This window comes from Lolium rigidum, chromosome 2, assembly GCF_022539505.1.
Source record: "Lolium rigidum isolate FL_2022 chromosome 2, APGP_CSIRO_Lrig_0.1, whole genome shotgun sequence".
Classification (NCBI taxonomy): Eukaryota; Viridiplantae; Streptophyta; class Magnoliopsida; order Poales; family Poaceae; genus Lolium; species Lolium rigidum.
Window position 1 is genome coordinate 193,464,312 of NC_061509.1, and position 9,793 is coordinate 193,474,104.

Consider the following 9,793-nt stretch of genomic DNA (forward strand, 5'->3'; position numbering starts at 1 on the left):
CTGCTCGCCCGCCCAGGCCCCTGCCCTCCTCCTCCACCTCGGCCGGCTGCCCCCTCCTCCACCTCGGGCCTTGCCCTCCTCCTCCACCTCGGCCGGCTGGCCCCCTCCTCCACCTCGGCCCCTGCAAAATCGACCGGAGGTTAGTTGTAATGATGTAGTGTGCTAGAAATTATTTGTAATGATGTAGTGCTAGAAATTATTTGTAATCGACCGGAGGGAGTAGCTCTTTAGGTTAGTTGTAGTTGTAATGTAGTGCTAAAAATTATTTGTTCGTAGTGATGTAGTGCTAGAAATTATTTGTAGGTTAGCTATGTAGGTAGTTAAAATAAATATGCATGCTAATTGTTGTAGTTTTTCTCATTATGCAGACGATGTTTCGAGGTGGACACAGGGCCCGGCATTGTCGTGGTGCTTGAGGAGCGTTGCTCAGAGGGACCTTTTTTCCGGAGTGGATTTTGCCGGAGGGTTGTTGATCTTCTTCGCCGGCTGTCGATCACGCTTCGAGGGTGAGAATCCGTTCGCCTCTCTTGTACCTAGGTTTTTTTTGTGTCTAGATCACCAAGTTTGTCGCGATACCTAGGCGTCTCTTCCCGACCGTAAGGGTTACGCGGATAAATATGCATTAGTGGTCTCGCATATTATGAACCGTAACTCTTACGGCATTTATCGGGACAGCCGGCGGATGCGTAGTTGGGTACGTTCTCCCTGCTCTACCCCGATCCGAGACAGGATTTCGGTAGCGCCTCCCCGTTGTTCTCCGGATGCACACCCCTCTCGGCTTTTGGCCGAGACGTGTATCGGGAGAGCAGCGGGGAGGTGCTGCCGAAATTCTGTCTCGGATCGGGTAGAGCAGGGAGAACGTACTCAATCTACGGATCCGGCGGCTGCTAGGAGCCCACCTAGTAGAGATTCATGTTGATGCATGCGTAAAAAAGGAAAAAATTAAAATGCGGATCATGTTTGATATAAATTCTAAGTCTGTCTCGTTTTGGTGCTGGTTAGAGGATGGATAATCGTGATTTGGATGTACGATGGCAGAATTGGTCCGTGGAAATATACTCGAGGAATGGGGAGAAAAGACCAATCGGTTCGTGGACGTGGCGTTTGACATCCCTAGCAAACCCGGAACGGTTTTTTGCCCTTGTAGTAAGTGCAACAACCAAAAAACACAGGACAAGGAAACTATGAGTCTTCACCTGATCAAGTCTGGGTTCAAACCGTCCTACAAGATTTGGACTTTTCATGGAGAAAAGTCGAAGAAACGTGCTAGGAAGGAGGTGCGGCAGATTCAGCCTACGAGAGAATATGATACTGGGTTTGATAGGTGCCTAGAGAACTTGGCTAATGGTAATGTGCCCGAAAGCCCTCATGTAGAGGCGGAGACATCTAGGGATGCGGAGACAAGTGAGGAGCCGGAGGAAAACACAAAGAAGTATTACGAGGCTTTGTTTGCTTCGCGAAACCCCTACACGTAAATACGGATGTCACCCAACTAGATGCCATCGCTCGCCTTTTGGCCTTTAAGTGCCACAGGAATGCAGTGCAGAGATGGGTTCGATGAACTTCTGGTCCTCGTTGGCAGCATTCGCCGAAAGGGCACCTCTTGCCGCAAAACTTCTACTATTCGAAAAAATTGCTCGGTGACCTCAAGATGTCATCTCAGCGGATACACGCTTGTCCAAAGGGATGCATGCTATTCGGAGAGGAGCATGCTAACACAAACTATTGCATCCATTGCAATAGCTCTAGGTACTTTGAGGTTGACACCAATGGTGATGGTCGGAAGAGGCGGACCACGGTTGCCAAGAATATCCTCCGCTATCTTCCAGTCCTACCGAGGATCCAGCGGCTCTTCATGACGGAGGATACCGCCCAGCAGATGAGGTGGGCTGTAGAAGGGATCAGACCGAGACAGTGGCAAGATGATACATCCGTCGGATGGTGCTGCATGGAAGAACTTTGTCAAGAAATATCCCCTGAAAGCCGGTGACCCGAGGAGCGTAGCAATTGCGATATCAACCGATGGGTTCAATCCATATGGTATGTCGGCTGCGGTATACAGTTGTTGGCCAGTGTTTGTTATTCCCCTGAACCTACCCCCTGGCGTCTGCACGAGATCAGAGTACATGTTTGTGTCGATGATAATCCCTGGACCGAAATACCCGGGTAAGAACATGAACGTCAATTTTAGCCATTATGTTCAATTTTAGCTATTCCATGTTAATTTTAGCCATTCCATGTCATTCTTAGCCATTATGTTCAATTTTAGCTATTCCATGTTAATTTTAGCCATTTCATGTCAATTCTAGCGATTATGTTCAATTTTAGCCATTCCATGTCAATTCTAGTTCTTCCATGTCAATTCTAGTTCTTACATGTCAATTTTAGCCGTTCCATGTCATTCTTAGCCATTATGTTGAATTTTAGCCATTTCATGTCTATTCTAGCGATTATGTTCAATTTTAGCCATTCAATGTCAATTCTAGTTCTTCCATGTCAATTCTACTTCTTACATGTCAATTTTAGCCATTGCATGCCACTTATGCATCTATATATGAACTTGTAGGAGGACAAGGAGATGGAGGACAAGGAGGACAAGGAGGTGGAGAAGGACAAGGAAGTGGAGGACAAGGAAGTGGCGAAGGTTGACGTTGCTTGTATGAACTTTGTTGTGTGACTTGGAGCATTCTATGTATGAATTTGTTGTTGGACTACTTTGTTGTTGGTGGACTTTGTTGTTGTTGGACTATTGTATGGAACACTCTATGTATGGACTTTGTTGGACTATTAGTGGTTGAACTTTGTTGTTGATGATGTGCAAATGTCTATATATTGTGCTATATATGTATCTGGAAATATATATCTATTTTGTGAATTATATGTGCAGGGATTAAATGGAAACAGACAAAAAGCTGGAATTATTTCAGCATCTTTGCCGTGCATATGCACACGGCAAAGACACATGCGCACGGCAAAGGCCTTCTTTGCCGTGCACACACACACGGCAAAGGGGGCCTGCTGTGCACCAGCGCCGCTGCGGGTGTCCTGCTGGAGAACCTTTGCCGAGCGGGGTGGAGGCGTAGCGCACGGCAAAGGCGAGGCTTTGCCGTGCGGGCTGAGGCGAAGCGCACGACAATGTACGGCGCACGGCAAAGGCTCCGGGCGCACGGCAAAGCCGAGCGCACGGCAAAGGCGCCGGGGCGCACGGCAAAGCCACGACGCACGGCAAAGGCTTTGCCGTGCGATTTTTGCGCGACGCACGGCAAAGACAGCTTTGCCGGCCGGATCTTTGCCGGGCACACTTTGCCGTGCACGGCCGCACGGCAAAGGCTTTGCCGAGCGGATTATCGCCTTTGCCGTGCGATTTGGGCGCACGGCAATGTCCTGTTTTCCCGTAGTGAAAGGGAGGGAGAGAGATATGCAAATTCATGCATGGCATGCATGGTCCGCACCCTACTAGCGTTATGAAAAAAAAAATACATCAAACAAAAACCCAAATGGTCAAGCTAGGCTAGAAAGGTGGTGGTGATGGTGAGGTGTAGATCATGGGGTAGCTTGAGGGATATGAGATGTTATTTAATCAGGTTTTACTTGAATTAGTTATGAAATTTTTAAGAGAGTGGTTCCAAGGTTTATATTCCTCCAAAATGGCCTTTGAAAAAAAAAGTAAAGTAAAGAAGTTGATACAAAATTAGTTGAGATCACAAAGTGCAATAAATGGTTTATAGATCACCAACATGAATTTTGGTAAATATGGAATAAAAATAATTTTCTAGTAAGTACTTTTGAATGAAAAAGATATGATAGACATATTAGAAACAATTCCTATTTTTATTTGAGGAAGGTTTTGGAAGATAGTTTGGGAAATCAAGAAATATTTTGATGGGCAAAGGATGGTATAAGGTTTTATTATATATGGAGGAAAAGCCAAAATTTGACTAAGAGAGATGTTTTTCCAAAAAGATTTGGGTGCACTACCATAGGTATTTTATTTAGATCAAAAAGTCTAAAAACTTAGCTTGAGGTACCTATGGCCTTGATTTTGATTGAGATAAAATAGGCTTACTTGGTATATTTGAAAAAGAGGAGAGGTTTTAGAAGAGTAGAATGATCCATAGAGGAAATAGAAAATATGGATCCTTCCATTTTATTTTGGGAAACAAAAACTACACCTAAAAGCTTTCATAAGATTTTAAAGTCACATAAAATAAGGGTAAGCCATTTGGTAAATACTTTGTGTTAAAACAAAATATCTTTTAGAAAACTATTTTGTGATACTATGATCTAAGGTGATCATAACTAATTTAAAAGGAAAGGTTTTGTGATTTGAAAAAAAGTTCAATTACTTTTGAAGAGAGTAGGTTGAGGGAATACAAGAGTGACCATAGCTCCACTATTTTTCTGGAGACTAGAAATAGTGTGATGAGGTACTTATGGAAAAAACACCAAGCATAGGGTTTATGCATTGGTAAAGAAATGAAAATAATTTTCCAGGGCCACACATGTGTTTTATTTAGTGAGAGGTTAAGTTGCTTTAACACTAGAGGTGTTGTTCAAAAAATAACTCAAGAATATTGCAACAAGCACAACAAGACAATTCCTCCATCAGAAGATCAAGGCAATTTAATTACAAGCAAAGCAAGACCAAACATCTTAATTAGTCTATAGAAAAAGTTTTTGTTCCCCCTGATTTTCGCACTAAGGACAACTAAACAGGGTTGCGAAAGTTGGGGTGTGACAGATCTTCCACCCTTAAAATAATCTCGTCCCGAGATTACTAAGCGTAGAACTAGATAGGTTGTAAAGCTTAACTAAAGTTAGACTCTATTCTTTGGTATATGTGCCGTTGTTGCCGGGTCATAGCTTCAGCTTCCGAGAGACACGATAAAAGTCTGCTGAGGGAAAGCTTCATGAAGAGGTTGACTACTCCAAGTAGGTGTTAGATCTGTAGATTCTAAGCGATCCTAGCGGGGGTTCAAGATTCTGGTAGAGTTAGTGCACTCCAGCGGTGCTTTAGCAGGGTTGAAAACTTTTTAGAGTTAGCTTTAAAATTTTAGTGGAAGACGAAGTCTTCCACCCTTAAAATTGTTCATCAGGGGGGGTGAAAACTCTAAGCTTCAACCACGGGTCTTGTCGGTGCTTTCGAAGAAGTGATATCTCTCGTCTTGAGTTGAAACATCTTCAGGGGGCGATGTGTAGTCCACAGCTTCAAGAGAAGTTAATGCATTCCAAGTTCCCAACGGTGTTTTAGAAAGGTTTAAAATTTTAGGGTCAGCTCCAATTTCTAGTGGAAGACAAAGTCTTCCACCCTTAAGATTTTTCATCGGGTTTTTGGAAAAACTCAGAGCTTCTGCATTGTAGTCCTGTCTGGGGCTTCTGAAGAAGTCGCCGATCTTCCGTAATCAGTTGAAGAATCTTCAGGGCGAGACATGTAGACCAGGGTTTCAAGAGGAACTCACGGTGTTTACTAAACCATATGGGACGCGCGGTGAGTTAGTAAGTCGCTGGAGCTCTTGGTTGGTATCCATAGCAGCAACAAAGGTCGTCGGAGGCAATCTTCAGTTTGAGGGTCGGTGCTGACTTATACCAGTTAAGAAGTGAGCGGGTAAACTACACCTAATCTTGAGTCTTGAGGTATCTTCAGGAGCTTCACTTGATGAGGACCAGATGAACCATGTGATGTAGCTTGGCTTTGATGTTATTGTTCTCTCAGTTTGTTAGACGGTGTGTTAGAGGGTAGTTTCAAAAAGATATCCTCGAGGTTAGCGCGATTTGGCTCTAAGGTTAGACCAAATTAGTATGTCTTCTCGCAGAGGTGTAGTCACTCTTGAAGGTAGGGGCTTCTGCTTTCTTGGCGTAGTACCGATGCTTCAGCTGATCTTGAAAGTAGTTAGCGTAGATAGGGGTATGGGTTAGGTTTTTCTGATGGTTGAAAAACAACAGCTAACGGGGTTAGAGTTAGAGTCTTCCGTTAACCTATCCAACTAACTAGTAGTTAGCATTTTAGCGATGAGGTAGATGAGGGTGAAAACATCTTAGGGAGGCTTCCTATGCTGGATTATCACACTAAGAGTGTTTTTCAGACCGAGGGATCAAGACAATCATACACACAACAACCAAATAAAATACACTCAAGGCAGCACACTAGGGAACTACAAGCAATCGGCACACCAAACAAGGCACTCTAAGTATCTAGGGATACCTAATACGTGAGGGTAGCTCAATTGAAGCGATTGAGTTTGTCCTATCCATCCTATTGGTTTGGGGCTGGTCACGTATGTTGGCGTCTTCATCTTGTTGACATCGTCTTCAACAAGGATTCTCGAAGCAGAGGGTGGTGATGCGGCCTAGTGTTGAGTAGTCGATGTTGAGGCAGAGGCTAAAACTGTGTAGTCTTCTTGCTCAACATCCTAGGGACGTGAGGTCTTCGAAGGGGTGGCTGTTGAGGTACTCCCGAAGTCGAGATCTTCTCATGGCTAGCCTAAAAATTACTAGTCAAGAAACTGAGGACTCGATCCCTGGCGACTGCAAAAGTGCAAGTCCACGGAGGAACAAGGTTAGCTCCTTGACATACTTGGTGACAACCAAAGACATGATCTTATTATTCTTTTATGTGCACACTAAGTCGGCCTCCAATCTTCAATAGCTGTTGTTGGAGATACATGAGTCTTCCTGTGGGATTGATCCATCTTTGAGTTCGAGTCTCCGGTCTGAGTTAGGGACATCGTCCAATATGTAGTTCTAAAGTGGATGAGACAATAGAGTAAGAATTTTCAAATATTCTTATAAAGCGGAGAGATAAGAATTTAGAAGTTTTGAAGAAATAAGAGGAGTAGAAGCTATGCTTCCGACTAAAGAAAGAATTTGTTTCGTAAATAGTTTTTCCCAAGCACTTGTTTCCTAACTAACGTCCATGCTAACTAAGGTCTCCTACAGTCAGGATAGCTCTGATACCAGCTCTGTGGAGACCCCGGACTAGCTGTCCGAAATACCCTGTTATGTATACAGTTCACGTTCCCATGATCAGTGTGCCGTGAACACATAACCGAACTGATATCAAATTACATCATCCTTTACAAAACGGAATAAGAAAATTACAATAAGGTCACATGACCCATCTTTACAAGATAGCCTCGAAGGGCCTAATCTAATCATCAGAGTAGCATAATCACTTCAGCAGCGTAGAGCCCAAGTCATCTGCCTTAACCCTACAGGCAACTGACTGGGAAGACGTTCCTAGCTCGCATAGACGTCGTCAACTCCTTCTTCATCTGTCGAAGTCCTCCAGGTCTGGCCAAGTAAATAGCCAGGGACAAAGCCGTGAGTACATTTGGAATTGTACTCGCAAACCATCAAGAAGGTACTTTGCAAGAGTGCAAGATAAGTGCTAATCGAGATGACAAGAGGGAAGAGCTAATTTCTCTTGTGGAAATAGCATGAAGAAGAGAAGTAGTTTCTCTTGTGGATATAACATAAGAAAGAGAAATAGTTTCTCTAGTGGATGTAGCATCCCAACATCACAGTTGGAGGGGACACTGAGGAGATCCTATGACATCTCTATATCTTTGTTGAAGAAGATACTTTAAAAGAGTTCTACAACATAAAACACTAGGAAGGGTAAACCCATTTTTGTTTCCTTCCCGAGCATCTCCATATGGTCGACACAACCTTTCCCGTACCCTTCCGGTACTTCAAAACAAGTTCTTTCCTTTCATTTGCCAAACCATTTTGTAATCCAAAACTCATCAGGCTAAGCAACAGCCATTTCAACCGTCCATGACCGCGGACGCGGCTATTCGAATAGATTTAACTCTGCAGAGTGTGCGCACTTTCCCCACAACTATCCGGATACCTATCGTGTGGGCATCATCCCCGCATAACGACATATGCCACGACGGATACCCGGACATAACCCTTCGCCCATTCGACTTAACACGAGGTCCTACCCTATGGAGTATGTACCTCCCCGGCACCGTGGCAGCTCACCTCCTTTTGAGCGTGGCTCCACCGCCAAGCCGGAGACCCATAGTGTCTTCCGGACGGGTCAGCCCCGAAGGCCTCCCGTTATACTATTGTCCCAACCTCGACAACCCGGACTCGGGGGTAACCGTACCCTTGTATAGTTGCGCGGTGCCTCATGCTAAGAAGAACAAACGTCAAGTTAAGCCCGTGCCCACTTTAGGGTAGCTATGGTTGCGCGGATTAGTTGTCACGGGTGAATACTTAGGCGCCAAGGTTTTCATAAAAGGATTCTCTTTCCAACCATCTTTGCCAAGATCCTTTTCTTTCACAAACACACACTTAGGTAAGTCCAACTCACCCAAGGTTTTTCAAAAGTTCTTTTCAACAAGGTATTTTTCCAAGGGGTTCCCAACCTATAGTTTCATGTAAGAACTAAGAGACCACAATGGCATGATGCTAGCCATCATACCACTAAGGAGATGATAATTGAGGTGTCAAGGAGATCATACATACTTAGGATAAGCATGCATAGGGACATCATAAATAGGATGATTCAACAAGGGTCACGATGTTAATCATCATACCACTAAGAAGAGGATAATATAGGTGGTCAAGGGGGCATACATGCTTAGGGTAAGCGTGCATGTTGTCAACATAAGAGGGAAAATTCTTTCAGATTTGTGGGGTTAACCAACCAATACTAAAATAAGTGAGGGTGATCAACGATATTTGACATACCTAGGGTAGGTAGGCATGCTCATCTCAAAATGAGAGTACACCAAGATCATGATGTTGTTACTACTACACTCTCAAGGGGTGTAGGAGTGAATTGACAAGAAGTGTCACATGCTTAAGGTAAGCATGTAACTCGACAAGGTAGGATGGCATAGCCATGATCAACAAGTATACCAACAATTACTAAGATGAGCATGAAGTATGACCAAGAGGATCTTCATGCTTAAGACAAAGCATGCATCGACACGATAAAGAGACCAACACACAATAGAGCAAGAGACAAGAATAATAACAAGGTGACAACAATATGAGACACCACAATCAGAGATCAAAAGATGGCTTGCCTTGGTTGGCTTTTCCCTGGTCCTCTTCAAAACCTTCTCCAAAATCCTCCCCTTCAACTTCACCCTCGTTCGTATCTATCGTCGCAAAAGTAAATAACACATACATTCAATACATAGTTCAAGAATCAAGGGTCAAGTAAGACAAAGTGAAAATATGCAGGGAAGTGGTTTGGTAATAGAAAAACATAGGTTGGTTATTTTTAAAACAAAGTGGTGGCAAAGGTTTTTTTGAATAAATCAAAAAGATTTTAATTCTATCATTGCATGTGACACACATACACTCATGAACAGAGATAAATTTTCATGATTAGTGACAAAAGATATTTTTCCTATATGAGCAATAACAAAACAAGATTAACACAATTGGATTGATCCAAAAATATGAAAACTACAATTTTAGGAATTAGAGATACTAACCAGAATACAGTGATAATGTTTAATACATTAAAAATCGTACAAAAATCCTAAAAATAAGGGACCAGTGGCATTGGAAAGGTAATGAAATTTATGAGCTAAAGCAATTGGTTTCATTTGATTTGGGTGAGTATAACTCGAGTTATTAACAGAAGAAGCTCTCTGGTTTTTATCATGTTTAAACAGCAATTTTCAGAGTTCAAACGAATTAAAGAGGGCGGGAAACATTGGGCCGCGCGGGGTGTAGTTTTGGGCCGGCCCAGGAGGCATCTCCAGGTGGAGCTGAGGAAAAAAAAGAAATAAAGGAAAAGAAAGGGAGAGGGGCCCGTGGCGGGGCC